The sequence below is a fragment of the Oryx dammah genome, unplaced genomic scaffold (assembly GCF_014754425.2).
Source record: "Oryx dammah isolate SB20612 unplaced genomic scaffold, SCBI_Odam_1.1 HiC_scaffold_8, whole genome shotgun sequence".
Classification (NCBI taxonomy): Eukaryota; Metazoa; Chordata; class Mammalia; order Artiodactyla; family Bovidae; genus Oryx; species Oryx dammah.
The window spans coordinates 4806020-4821275 of NW_024070192.1; the positions used below are offsets into that span (position 1 = coordinate 4806020).

At 54.3% G+C, this 15256-nt stretch overlaps 1 long non-coding RNA gene across 12 annotated transcripts in view; it reads right to left on the reverse strand.

Annotated features, from left to right (window-relative positions):
* The window catches only part of LOC120866552, a 159243-nt gene extending 146475 nt beyond the window's left edge, over nucleotides 1-12768 (reverse strand). For all 12 annotated transcript variants that reach the window (XR_005721690.1, XR_005721686.1, XR_005721682.1 and 9 more), the window contains exon 1: nucleotides 12224-12768. This is a non-coding gene — a long non-coding RNA (uncharacterized LOC120866552). The remainder of the gene's footprint in view (nucleotides 1-12223) is intronic.
* Between the last annotated feature and the right edge of the window lie 2488 nt (nucleotides 12769-15256).

A 15256-nucleotide genomic window follows, 5' to 3' on the forward strand; every position in this document is an offset into this window, starting at 1 on the left:
ACCCAGAACCCACAGACACAGTGTTGGGGTCCCCTAGACAGGGTCCAAGGACCCAGCACCCACAGTCACGGTTTTGGGGTCCACTAGAGGGGGTCCAAGGACCCAGCACCCACAGACAGGGTGTTGGGGTCCCCTAGACAGGGTCCATGGATCCAGCACCCACAGACACAGTGTTGGGGTCCCCTAGATGGGGTCCAAGGACCCAGCACCCACACACATGGTTTTGGGGTCCCCTAGACGGGGTCCATGGACCCAGAACCCACAGACACGGTTTTGGGGTCCCAGCACCCACACATACAGAGCAGCAAGCTGACAGAGCTGAGTGAGCCTCGGGCCAGTCAGATCGCCGAGCACATGTGGTCTGTGCTGGAGTCGGCATCAGGCCAGGTGCTCTGAGATCAGACGGCACTCACTTCTGATGTCGCTGAAGAAGAAAGATGCGTGCATGGAAACAATAAGCACTGCTAGCAGCCAGGATACAGCGTTATGGGGCTTCCTGGTGGCTCAGCAATAAAGAACCCGCCTGCCAATGCAGGAGACGCAGGTTCGATCCCTGGGTTGGGAGGATCCCCTGGAGAAGGAAACGGCAACCTCCAATATTCTTGTCTGGAACATCCCACGGACAGAGGAGTCTGGTGGGCTACAGTCCACGGGGTCAGGAGAGACTGGAACACGACTCAGCAACTAAACAACAACAATGTATCATGTTATGGTTGTCAGTGCTGCAGAAGTTCAGGGAGGGAAGGATTGGAGGGAAAAGACAACACTGCAAAAGCAGAGAGTTAGCAGCCTGTGGGTGAGTTTATTCAAGTCTAATCTGGCAATTACTGGACAAGAATACTGGATTCCTGTACCCTCCCAACCACACCAGTTAAAAGGTCCTTTGTGCGAAGGACAGAGTACACAGTGGCTGACGGAGCGCGGCTTAGACGGGGCAATGTTCCGCCTGGCCCTCATCATATTTGATGGTGATGATGGCACAGCTTCGCGAGTGCACGCTCAGTCGTTCAGTCATGTCCGACTCCACGACCCCATGGACTGTAGCCCGCCAGGCTCCTCTGTCTATAGGATTCTCCAGGCAAGAATACTGCAGTGGGTTGCCATGCCCTTTCCAGGGGATCTTCCCGACCCAAGGACTGAATCCTGTCTCTTACATCTCCTGTATCGGTAGGCAGATTCTTTACCACTAAGGCCACCTGGGAAGCCCACCGCATTGGGGAGCTCACCTCCATTTCCAAGTATAACATCAGAAGGGCATGCCTGGCCGTGGGTCTGCTCTGAAAACTCATCGAATCTTTGCACTTATGGAGTAAAGGGCACACAGCTCTGTCCCAGTAAATAAAAGTTAGCATCCTCAACACAACATTTTCATTGAATGCCTTGACGATGCTCCAGGCCACCTTCCTGTCCCACTCAAACACGTGCACCTACCCTTCCAAGCCTTCTTCATCGAGGACACAGGGCCCTCCCCACAATCCCCATTCTACATGCTCACAAATGTGAGAGATGGAAGACATGATGGTAACCCAACTCGGTAAGCCCTGGGCTCAGCATCCTCCGTGGATTTCAGCAACAAAGGGCATGATGCCCATGCCCGCTCCAGACAGGCACACCTCCTAAGTGAACAGAGTCAGGACCATCCAATGCGGAAATGTGCTGGTCTGAAAATCAAGCGGACCGGCATCTGAGTCCTGATCCATGCTGGCCAGTGGGTGTGTGGACTTGTAGCTCTCCAAACCTGATGTTACATCTGTAGAGAGGAGCCTGACAACAGCAAAGCAGAAGAATTGGAACTGGGGGAACGACCCAGGACGCGGGGAGCAGCTCCTGAGAACTCTTCATCAGGGAAACTCTAGGACACGAGATGCATCTTTCAGTGAATTGGTGCTAACCGTCTTCACGCGGAGTTCACTGTCGTCTCTGCAGAGGAGGGCAAAGTCTATTTCCAGCTCTGCTTCTGAAAGGATTCTGGCCTCACCTCCAACAGGAGACGGAGGAGGAAGCACTGTTTTAGACTTACTGGTGGGTTACTGGGGAGGAAGACGTGAAGGGTGATGAGAGTGCCAGCAGAGCTATCAAAACACTATGATTTGTAACTTCTAGCACCTTCCAGAATGTGTCCTCAACATTCATTGGAAAGACTGATGCTGAAGATGAAGCTCCAACACTCTGATCACCTGATGCAAAGAGCTGTCTCATCGGAAGAGATCCTGATGCTGGGAAAGATTGAGGGCAAGAGGAGAAGGGGGCAGCAGAGGATGAGATGGTTGGATGGCATCACCGACTCAATGGGCGTGAATCTGAGCAGACTCCAGGTGACAGTGAAGGACAGGGGAGCCTGGCGTGCTGCAGTCCATGGGGCCTCAAAGAGTCAGACACAACTCAGTGGCTGAACAACAAGGACAAAGCATTTCCCAGAAGCAGCAGGAAGCCAAGCTTGCAACTCCGAGCTGGACAATCACATGCCAACCTGGAAGCAGATTGCTTCTGGCTCCGCCGCTGGCCAGCCAAGTGATTTTGGACAAGTAACGTAAGTCCTGGAAGCCTCCGTTTCCTCGTCTACTAAATGGGGCAACGTTACGTGCGGTGGCTAGCAGCTTCCTGGGACATGGATCGCCTTCCCCACACCCTCCGCCCTGCACTTCTCCACACTCCCTAAAAAGGCCTGTCCATAACCCAGGTGATCACCATGACAGTGAGCTTTTCTACCGACAGTGAATGAGGACAGCTAGGAGCACCTGTCAGGGCGGGAGGGTTTCCTTTAAGAGCTTTGCAACCGGTGAGCATGAGTCACAGCTCCTCAAACAATGGCTACCTGTATAAGGAAAACGAGTCCCCCTACCTTTAGCTCATGCTTCCCTGGTGGCTCAGCAGTAAAGAATCTGCCAGCCAGTGCAGGAGACACAAGAGACATGGGTTCGATCCTTGGGTTGACAAGATCCCCGGAAAAGGAAATGGCAGTCCACTCCAGTACTCTTGCCTGGGATAATCCCACGGACAGAAAAGCCTGGTGGGTTACAGTCCAGGCGGTTGCAAAGAGTCAGACATGACTGAGTACACGGGCACACACACACACACACACACACACACACACACCTTGAGCCCAACAACCTGGAAAGCACAGCTGTGTCTCTTACAAGCAGCCCCCAGAAGTTGGGATACAAGTCGGACCAGGGATGTGAAAACACAGTGGAACCGTCTAAGTTGACTCACTTGGGCAGCTGCCCTAGAGTGAGCCCCTCGTTTGGTTAAAACAGGGAGCTCCATCTCCTCCGTGAGCTGCCAAACACAAGAGCCCAGCAAGAAGTCTACAGTGCCCATGGCGGGGCTTCTCATGTCAAGCAAGGGACCCCTCTGCCACCACTGCTCAAGAGATACTCAGAGTTAGGAAAGGAGCTTGTCTTCACTCTGAAGAAATCTCCGGGAGAGGTGCCATTCCATGCACCAGGCTGCTGTTCTAGGAACAAGAGGTGGACACTGTGAGGCGGGGCTTCCTGGCTCCCCGATGGAGTGAGATGATGTCCCATGAAAAAACAGACTCTCAGGTTCAGCAATTCAGAGGAGAGAACCGCGGAGGTTCATTCCTATATCAGTCTCCATGATCAGTCAGGCATGGACTCTCCCAGCTCCTACGTATCCCAAGGCGAAGAGGACCAATTCCTTGCCCCCGCCACAAACCACTCTGCTGCATCATCCAGGAGCCCAGCTGTCCACAGTAAACATCTGGGGCTGTCTCTCTGCATCCTCCCACCTTGCAGAGTCCCTGTGGCTCTGGGGAGGGAAGGGCCTCCACCCACAGACGCAGGTGCGGGGCAGGTGAGAACAGGACGCAGTCGGTGTGCTCCCCCTCCCAGCCACGGGGACGGGTCCAGGGCTGAGCGCACTTCCGGGGCTGTCCCTCAGGAATGCTGAGACAAAGGCATCTTCCTCCTTCCTCTGGGTCCACAGAGGCAGGGGGCCTGCCCAGGCTGCTGCTGTTCCCGCTTCCGCGACAGATGAAAGGAACTGGAGAAAAACACAAAGCCAAGAAGATCCCCAAAAGCACAACACCCAGACTTCTTAGTTAGGTGGACACCCTCAAACGCCATGGTTTCAGCCAGTTAGAGTTGGTTTCTCTACAACTGGCAACCAAAATCGAGCCACCTAAAAATATCCTTCTTTGATGGATGAGGAAATTAAGACACCCGCTCCTTTCTAGTAGTCATGTAGAGATCTGAGAGTTGGACCATAAAGAAGGCTGAACTCTGAAGAATTGATGCTTTTGAATTGTGGTGTTGGAGAAGACTCTTGAGAGTCCCTGGACTGCAAGGAGATCAGAACAGTCAATCCCAAAGGAAATCAACCCTGAATATTCACTGGAAGGACTGATGCTGAAGCTGAAGCTCTAATATTCTGTCCACCTAATGTGAAGAGCTGATTCATTGCAAACGACCCTGATGCTGGGAAAGATTAAAAGACTGACGGCAAGAGGAGAAGGGGGTGACAGAGGATGAAATGGTTGGATGGCATCATCGACTCAGTAGACATGATGGGAGCAAACTCTGGAGACAGTGAAAGACAGGGGAGCCTGGTGTGCTGCAATCCACGGGTCACAAAGAGATGGACAGGGCTTAGTGACTGAACAGCCCCAGATGGGGAACTGAACACAGAGAGGCTTGGCAACGTGTACAAGGTCACATAGGCGCTGGTGATGGGGGTAGGATGGGACCCCAGCGCTGGGCACATGCCATAACCTGTCTCGGAACCAGCGCTTCATCCTGTAAAGCTCTGGGGCCGTAAGGATGCTCCTTCAACTCTCTAAGGCCCATATGTCAGAGATGGGAGTGCCCGTAATCCAGGGCTGTCAGGACCAAGGGAAACGGGCTATAGATCACTTGCTTCCGCCTGCCTGAGGCTGGCTTCTCTCTCTTCCCAACATAACATCACGGCCCTAGGAGCTGGCGCTGGCCGGTGGCTTGAACTTTTTGCATCCTTACATGGGGCTGTGGAGGGAAGAGGGAACAGGCAACATCCAACGGCCAGTTTGGCCAGTGAGCCCAGCCACACCAACAGCGTCCCCAAGTCAGCACCCTACAGACAGATGCCCAGGGCGACAGAGCAGAGACAAACATCTGGAAAAGAAGAAAGGATCCAGGTTCACACACAGGGCAGGGGGTCGGGGCAGGGGCCAGGATGAAAGAGAGTAGCGGGAAGCGATGAGTAAAGCGGTTCCAGGAAAGGCGGAAAAGCCCAGTGGCCAGGGCGGAACGCGAAGCCGGGGCCGGCTCAGCTCCCTGGTTAACCGCACTCCTGGGGCCCACTTAGGAAATTCAATTAAAATGCCCAAACCTCTACGTTTCCCAACTGGCTTGCCAGTGGCCACGGGCTCCCTTCAACTCAGAGAAACTTCCTCTGCCTGACCGTGGGCAGATATCTGACGAGAAGCCAGAGGAGGCACGGTCACGGGCAAGGGTCACAGGCGGGGGTCACCCAAAGGGGTTTCCCTGGGGGCTCAGACGGGAAGCAATCTGCCTGCAATGTGGGAGACCTGGGTTGGATCCCTGGGTCGGGAAGTTCCCCTGCAGGAGGGCATGGCAACCCACTCCAGTATTCTGGCCTGGAGAATCCCATGGACAGAAGAGTCTGGTGGGCCGCAGTCATGGGGTCACACAGAGTTGGACACGACTGAACACGCACACAGGAAGGCCCCTCCCCTCAAAGAAAAGAAAGCCTCCTCCCGGGCTTGGGACAGCCCTGCTCTGTCACCCCAGCCACAGTAATAACAGCTTTGTTTCTTGCTGTTTAATTTTTTAAAATTATTTTTAAATTGCAATGAAAAAAAAAAATGAAAAAGAACCACATTCACGGTGGCTCCAGAGACACAAGGTCGCTTTCCAGCCTGCACACAGGGGAAAGTGCAGAGGTCAGGAGAGACAAAGGAGCCCAAACCCAGGGGGCAAACACGCGGGGACCCCAGGGGTCAACAAAGCCTCTCAGCACCTGTGCCCCCACCCCAACCCTACCTTGAGGCTGGACGCACTTGGTTTGGGACGTCTGATGACAAACAGGATCAGACAGAGCTTTCAGGGCCCGCTCACAGCTCCGGGGAGAAAACTCCAGACCAGAGGGGGTCATCTGGACCCAGGTGCTGACCCTGGTTCCACTGGAGTCGCCACAGACACCTGGCGTCTGACCGCCAGCCGCGAAAGGGCACTTCTAGGCCACATGACCATACAGAAAAGGGATCCACGAAATGTCATTGCTTTTTCCAAAAAACCTACATAAGGCAAACTTCATACATAAAATCTGATCATGTGGGACACGTGGACAGAGAAGATTCACACCAAAGTTCCCTTAAATCATGAATCCTCCCTCCCTCTCCCCCCACCAATGCTTCCAGAATACTCCCTTGTCACGGGAGTTCGGGGCTGGTTCTCCCAGGTGGGCATCCACCTCATTTGTGCTTTAATATCTTCTTCTGGAAAAGGCGGGTGACACGTCACCAAGCTGAAGATGGTACCCAGTGGGGCGGTGACACAAAAGCAGTTGAAAAACTCCACTGCAAGGAACAGCCCACGTTTCAGGCAAAGGCAGTGGGTCTGAAAACCATTAAAATCAGACCCTATAAGCCCCCAAAGGCTCAGCAAGTAAAGAACCCTCCTCCAATGCAGGAGACACAGGAGATGCATGTTCCATCCCTGGGCCAGGAAAATCCCCTGGAAGAGGAAATGGCCACCCACTCCAGTATTCCCGAAAAACCCCATGGACAGAGGAGCCTGGCAGGCTGCAGTCCAAAGGGTGGCAAAGAATCGGACACAACTGAGCACATCGGCATATGAACGCATATAGTGGGTCTGAAAGCCATTAAAACTAGAGCCTATAAGAGGCACTTTCCAAGCACCCGGGAGCCTCCCGGACCTGAGGAAGCCCAGACTGCAGTCCCTTACTCACACGTCCGAACGCGGTGCGTCTGTTTTTACCAACTCCAGAAGGCACCTGGTTTCAGGCCTTCTGTGCAGAAACCTGTACGAACACACCAAATACGGGAGGAGGTGATGATTCAAGTCACAAAAAGGGTTCTTTGACAGGAACTTGCCACTTCAGCATTCCTGGAGCTTACAAACTTCCTCCAGGCCCTTCACACAGCACGTGATCACCCGAGATTCGTTGTGTATAGACGTTTTTCCAGGCTCAAACCAAGTCCGTAGAGTAAGGAAGGCTGGGGGGTTTGCAACAGACCATCTTTCACCAATGGCACAGTTCAACCAACAAGAAATTCACCCAGGACCACCCCCTCCTGTCAAAGGAGGCGAGTGCAGCTCTCCTGTGATGGCGTGGGGACCCCAACCAGTTCTGTGTCGAGGGCCGACTGCCTAGGACAATGCTGCTCAGGAAGAGTAGCAGGGCCTGCCTAGGCGCACAAACACCCCGGGGGGCTGCCTTTTCAGGGGCATCTTCCCAGCTCCTGGGGAAACTCACGAACCACAGAGAAGAGGCTGAAGATCTTACTCCTGAAGCCCAGAACTGCTCTTTATCCTTCACCCAAACACAGCCCCTTCTGCCTTAACCACGAACAAAGGGCACCCGATTTCAAGACTTTCAGGTCACAACCTGTGCCAGCAAAACCAATTAAGTACATGTGGGCGCCACACCAGGTGGAGGTAAGCCGGGGAGACTTCCTGAAAGAGGAGGAAGACAGAGAAGCTTTGCGGCTGGGTACCCTTGACAGGGAAAAGGCTCAGTTCTGGCTGTAGCTGGCCAAGAAGTCAACCAACTCTGTGTTTCTTCAAGTGTCCATCTAGGGCGAGGGAGCTTGTTAAAAACGCACATCTCTGAGCACCGTCCCTGCCCCCCACATACCAAAACAACCTCTAAAAGTGGGGGAAGGTGGGATGGTTGCTAAGAATAGTCTTTTTTTTTTTAACCAAATTTGCCAAGCAATTCATTTTTTATGCAAACCACACGGTGCAGGCCAGGGGGACGATCCCTGGGAGCAGCTGGTCTGGGAAGAGCTGGCAGGGAGGGCCCTTGAGGAGTTACCAAGCAGGAGAAGAAGGCTAGTGTAGACAGAGGGCTATTCCAGAACTGTTCAGCTCCAGCATCCCAAAGCCCTCTCCCACCGAGACTTCCTGTTATGATCCTCACTGGAGCTGGCTGGTAAGAGAAAACGTCTGTGCCAGGGCACTGGGGCGGGGCGGGGTGGGGGGAGAGGGGATGACAGTCTTTCCATTTACAAGCTATAATAGGAAGGCTGGGAGCATAAGAAAAATCAAGTCTACGCGACCCTGACAGTAACCGAGAAACTCCATCTGGACGACAGAAACCTGTCTGGTTGAGAGTTAAGTAACCTCAGAACTTCCTCATCCCAAGCAAACATCACCTCCACTCTATGTGCAGGCAACCAGCCGTGGCTGGAGAGGACAGCCCGGGTTTGCGTGTGTATTGTCGGGGGAAGCTCTGGGCTGCGGCGGTCTCTGATGCAGGGAGAAGGAACTCTTTCATGGGGCTCCTCAACCCCACACAAGGGCTCTCTTATGCAAAGACGCTGGGCCAGCTTCCATTCACAGCGGTCGCTTCCAAACACCCCTCCAGGCTGGCTCTGCTCACCCCCAAAGAAGAGGGGGACCCCTCCCCAGCCCAAGACGGCTGGACAAAACCCTCAGTCCACCCCGAGGAACAAGCGGAAGCCCGTGTTCCTTTAGATCTGCTCAGATCACCGGGAAGCTCTGCCTCACTGGGTTGGTTTGCACACTTAGCAGCAGACACACCTGCTGCTCAGGCATCGTGAGTCACCCCCCAGGCAGTGCGCGCCGGACTCCCCAACAATGGGGGTTTCTGGGCTTGGCGGCGGGCTCTCACGCAACCCAGATGACATCCTCCACCTCTTCCCCACCCCCCAAGGCAGGTCAGGACAGATCAGGCTGTAACCCAATTTCTACTGAAACCACTCACTCCCAGGGAAGGTCCATAGAGGAAGGAGAGGGTATACAGGGACACACCGCCCGCTCGTGATCAAGAGTCCTCTCCCCTCCACACCCTGAAGGGGCTCATCTGCCCTGCTGGCCGTAAATCGGGAGGAGGGGGTGAGTTAACCTGCGGGAGAAGATGGAACAGACTTCTCAATTTTAAACCTCCAGAATAAAGACGGTCTGCGGAGTTGCATAACTTTAGCCCGTGAAGCACAGCACCTATGGTCAATGATCCTGTACTGGAAACTTGAGGGCCTCCCTGACGGCTCAGTGGTAAAGAATCCACCTTCAATGCAAGAGCCACAGGAGCTGAAGGTTCAACCCCTGGGCCAGGAAGATCCCCTAGAGATGGAAATGGCAACCCACTCCGGTATTCCTGCCTGAAATATCCCACGGACAGAGGAGCCTGGCGGGCTACAGTCCATGGGGTCATAAAGAGTCAGACACAACTGAGTGACTGAGTATGTGGGCATTGGACATTTGAAAATTTGCTAAGAGGGTAACTCTTCTGTTAACTGCTTTTGCTGTCAAAAAATGATAAAACAGTAAGAGGGTGGAAGAAAATTTTGGAGGTGATGGGTATGTTTATGGCATGGATTGTGGTGCCAGTTTCACAGTGTGTTTTTGTGACCAAACTCACCGAGTTGCAGGCATAAAACACATATGGCTTTTTGTATGTCAATCATGCCTGAAGTGAGTGGTTTTTAAAGAAGACAGCCTGCTGAATCACTCTCAACGTTCACGTTTTTACATGACAGCGCTTTCTGCCATTCAGGATCCTGAAATGGATCATGGACCAGAAAAAAAGACATTAGTGGGACAATTGGGAAAATGTGGATGAGGCCTAAAGATGGGTTCAAAGTATTCCATTACTATTAATCCCCGCGCTGACCATCTCGCTGTGGATCTATAAGATATTAACACACAAGGAAGCTGGCTGAAGGGTATAAGGGAACTCCATGTATTATTTTTCAACTTTCCCCAAAATCTGGACTTCTATCAAAATCGAAAGCTGATAATAGGGCTTCCCTGGCAGCTCAGTGATGAATCTGCCTGCCAGTGCAGGGGACATGGGTTCGATCCCTGATCCCAAGAGGATCCCACATGCCTTGGAGAAACTAAGCCCATGCGCCACAGCTACTGAGCCTGTGCCTAGAGCCTGTGCTCCGCAGCAAGAGAGGCCACCGAAGTGAGAACCCCAGGCACCGTAACTAGAGCATAGCCCCCACTCACAGCAACTAGAGAAAAGCCTACCCAGCAACGAAGACCCAGGACAGCCACAGATAAATATAAATAAGCGAGTTTTTTAAACAGTAATAATTTGTAAAAGGACAGCATTTTGAATCCAGCTTCCTCATAAATCTTAATCTCCGGCATTGCTAAAATAATTTCAATCCCAGCCCTGAAGGCAAATTTTAAGTTACTCTCACAGCCAGTGCTGATGATCAGTTCTTTGCTTCAAGGAAAACAAAAGGCAACGAAACACTGCATTCACTCAGTGAGCACTGTCTGGGCTCCTACTGTATCCTGGCTCCCAGTTGCGGTATTATCTGCAGGCTAAGCGCTGCAGTCTTCCTCCAAGCCCACCTGGTAAAGGTCCACCAAGAAGGGCACTCCTTTTATTTTAGGCATGACTGATTTAGAGCAAAGAGTGGCTTCTGGGAATTTTCCAAAGGAAATAATTCAAAATGTGGACAAATCCTTATGTACAAAAGACACTCACCAATGCATGACTTCAAAGGGTAAAAATTTGGAAATACCTCGGTGTCCAACAATGGGAGAATTGTCACGCAAACTATGATTCAGTGTCTGTAGCGAATACAGTCATTATGTGGGGAAATATTCAAAAAAAAAAAAAGCGAGGCGGGGGATAGAGCGGGAACCAACGTTGTATACATTGCAGGGGTTTCAGCAGTGAGGAAATATGTCAAACTGCCAGCATTACTGTGGGAACTGGGTGTTTCCTGAATTTTGCAATTTTTTTTTTTTTTTGTAGTTTTCTATAAAAGAGAACGGACAGCGGATTACTTTTAAAAACCAGATGGGGATGCAGAGGTGGGCTTCCAGGCCATCAGTGGGACAATTTCAACAGCTCCTCTCCCAGAGAGGGTGGGCAGGACCACAGGGTACACCCTGCACCAGGTAGGCAGTGCCAGGGACCCGGGTGTGGCCAGAACACTGCCTCCTGGGAAAGGAGCGAACCGACACATCTTTTTCCTTCCAGCGGCGCCCGGTTCTCCCACCTTCCCGAGCACGTGCTCACGGGAGGCCCTGGCGCCCAAGGGAGACCCGTGACAGCTTCCAGACGCGTTCTATGCAGGGGGGACCACTGGACAGGAAACGGACCATCAGAAACAGACTGCAGACAGGGCTGGAGGAGGCAGGGGAGGGAATCCTCCGCCTGGGAAAGCATCCCCAGGGAACAGTCTTCACGGGGCAAGTCACGGGAGTTGAGGCCAAGTGCCAAAGCACAAGCGAAAGGAGGCCCTGGGTTAATCCATACATCAAGGCAGCCTGGCTCAGTCATTCACTCAACAAACAAGTACTCGGAGCCTACTTGGTGACAAGGCAGGGTGCTGCTCGGAGGCGCCCGCACAAAAGGAGGAGGGAGGGGAGCTGTGGATGCAGAGGCAGTTGGCTTTCAGCTCAGGACTCAAGAGGAAGCCCCCCTCCTGAGGCTGGCGAGGAAACCTCTTCCACTAACCATCTGCACTGAAGGGGAAGGGGAGGTGGTTAGTAGCGTTGGAGGGAATTCCTGACACCTCTCACCCACTCAGTGAACCCCCTGATGGGTGGCGCGGTCCTTGCAGTAAAGCCGCGCTTCGACGGCCAGGACGGGGACCGGAGACATTCCCCACCCCCCACGGGGAGAGGGGAGCCGGGCGCTGCCCCTAGATCGCACTCTGGGTCGCAGGCAAGCAGATGTCGCGAGCTCACCGAGGTAACGGCCCCGCAGCGCGACGTGCTTAAAAGGTCGTAAGTGTCAGGGGGTCGGGCGGGGACCCCGAGGACGCGGACCTCACCCCAGGCTGGGGCCCTGTCCCGCGGGGTGGCCGGCGGCTAGGCGGCGTTGGAAGGGCGATGAGCCAGGGCGCCCAGATAGGCGATGACCACCGGGAATCCGCTCCGCCTGGAGGCAGATGATGGCTAAAACGGCCTCTGAGAAGATGTCAATTACAAGAACAAAACTCTCAACCCAGAACCGCAAGACTTTCATAAAGCGACGCAGGGGGTCATATTATATCCCCTCCTCCCGGAATCGCGGGGAGACTTACCTCCAGGGAAGCGACCCGACTGTTGCGTAGCACGCACCAATCCACGGATGGAGACGAGGTCGTGGGTCATCAAGCCCGGCCGAGATGCACCAAGTAATCCACGGTAGAGGGTCCGGAGGCCCGGTCCCCATTTCCATCCAAGGCCAAAGCGCCGGCCGTCTCGGCCTCGGCGCCCGGGACCCGCGGAGATCGCGCGCGGGTTCGCCGGCCCGGGCTCCCCAGCGGCGCCACGCCGATCGCAGCCCGCCTCCCTGCGCTCGGAGAGCACCCAGCTCGGACGCAGCAGCTCGCCTTTCTTCCCTGCGTATCACCAGCGCGACCCCAGGAATCCCCGCCGGGAACCCCTCCGCCGAGCCCGGAAAAGCACCAGGGGCAGAGGCAGTCTGGGCCTCGGGTCTACAGGTGCGCGGGGCCCGGGCGGCGCGGGGCGGGCGCCAGGCCAGCAAGAGAGACGCAGGTGAGAAGCGCCGAGGCACGGCTGCCGCTGAACGGTGAAGACTCCCAGAATCGCGGTTCCGCGACCGCGCCACCGCGCTCTCTCCCCGTGGCCCGACCATCCGGCCCTTATATAGCAGCCCGGCCGGGGCAGGGCGGGCGGGGCGCGCGAAGGGGGCGGGGCGGGGCCGAACTGCTTCCCGGGAGATGGAGTTCTGTCTAAAAGCCCCAGATGCTGGGAAGGATTGCAGGCGGGGAGGAGAAGGAGACGACAGAGAATGAGATGGTTGGATGGCATCACCGACTCAATGGACATGAGTTTGAACGAGCTCCGGGAGTTGGTGATGGACAGGGAGGCCTGGCGTGCTGCAGTCCATGGGGTCGCAGAGTCGGACACGACTGAGCGACTGAACTGAACTGAACTGCACTTCCAGCTAACACACGCAGAGTACCTTAGGAATGATGGGAGTCCTCCCCTGGGCCTTAACTTCCAAGACCAGGCTGGGATTCCAGCCTCACTGTCAGCTCCCTCAGGTCGAGGCCGGCCTTTGCGCATAAAGCGGACCCGTGTGCGAGCGTAGTCCCCCAGTCATGTCTGACTCCCTCCCACCCGTGGACTGCAGCCCGCCAGGCTCCTCTGTCCATGGGATTCTCCAGGGAAGAGCACTGGAGCCGGTTGCCATTTCCTCCTCCAGGGGATCTTGGCTCAGGGATTGAACCCGAGTTTCCTACATTGGCAGGCGGATTCTTTCCCACTGAGCCCCCTAGTAACCCCGGAAGGTGGGACATGCCAAGCTAAATTCTGCCCAGGGTGAACCTGCCCCCCCCCACCCCCCAGTAACCCTGGAGTCAGACAGACCTAGCTGGTTGCCACCCGGTTTGCCATCAGCGAGCTGCTATATGACCATCAGGCTGCAGTTAGCATGTTTGCCTCAGCTTTCTCATCTGGCACAGACAGAGGGCATTAACATCTGCTTTCTGGGTTCAATCCCTGGGTTCGGAAGATTCCCTGGAGAAAAAAAATGACCACCCACTCCAGTATTTTGGCCTGGAGAATTCCATGGACAGAGGAGCCTGGCAGGCTACAGTCCACGGGCTTGCAAAGAGTCGGACACGACTGAGCGACTTTTCCTTTCATAGGGCTGCAGAGGGAGGTGACCCTACACGGTAGACTTATCTCCCCATCCCTAACCTTAAGTGATAAACCATTTGCCACTCTGAGGCCTTCCTAGATTAAAATTCTGGAGCTGCCACTGCTCGTTGTCATTCAGGTTTCGATTTCTGCTGTAGCCTCTCCTTCATTCAACACTTGCATATACTGGGGGGAGGAAAGCAAGAGTCAGGCAGAGGAGGCCAGAATTATCCTGACAACTGCAGGGACGTTAAAGAGACCGCATGAACCATGGGCAGGCCTCCCCAGGTGGCACAGTGGTAAGGAATCCTCCTGCCAGCGCAGGAGTGCGGGAGACTCCGGTTGGATCCCTGGGTCAGGAAGATCCCCTAGAACAGGAAATGGCACTCCACTCCAGGATTCCTGCCTGGAAAATCCCATGGATAGAGGAGCCTGGTGGGCTACAGTCCGTGCGGCCACAGACAGTCAGACACAACCGAGCAACAGAGCATGCGCACACGGACCACAAGCACCTAACCAGTCTGGGGGCAAGAGCCAAGGGGTCCAGAGGGCCTGTGTCTGACCTGATTCTGGAATGAATGGTTAGGAAAGAGCTAAGCAAATGACCCTTCCCTGGTGGTCTAGTGGTTAAGACTCTGTTCTCCCAATACAGGGGCCATGGGTTTGATCCCTGGTCCGAACCCAGGAAATGAAATGAAATCCCATATGCCCTGGGGGGCACAGCCAAAAGATTTTTCTTTTTTTAAGAAAAAAGGAAATAAAAAATAGAGGCTGACGTAGAAGTGACTAAGGCAAAGGCTAAGATGTGGGAAACAGGCACATGCAAGGGAGATGACCAGGAAGGAAAGCAGCGTAGCTACACTCTTCTGCATGAGGACCTCAGCACAGGTGTGAGACAGCATCACTCCAGGTAAGATGTGGCTGCCGGCTCGGCTCCCATGAGGGCAAGAAGCTGCTTGACCCAGAACCCACATCTTTCCCCGAGAATGCAGTAGCCTCAGAAAGACCCAGACACCCAGGTGCGACAGCCCAAGGTAACAGAAGGCTTGGGACCCATCTAAGAACATGCCTTTCTCTTTTTCAAAGAATTCACAAAATCAAATTCGGCATTGCTCAAAGGGATCCCAGCAGGCGTGTGGTGGTGAAATCAGAGCTTGGGACTGGCCCTGGGCTACTCCGAGGATTAGCAGGAAGCCCTACCCTGATTTTGCAAGAAGTTTTGTGATGCAAACCATCTCAAAGCTCTGGGCCAGATCTTCACCTGAGATGCCCACCCTTCAGTCCTGTCTTCTACTCCAGGGAGCAAGTTAGATGAGTGGGAGATTGATTAAACTGTGCTGGGAAAATGTCTCAGCCTTACCCACTCCTCCTACACACCCCCCAGGAAGGAGGAGGTGCACACTGTGTCTGACTCTTTGTGACCCCACAGACTGTAGCCCACCAGGCTCCTCTGTCCATGGGATTCT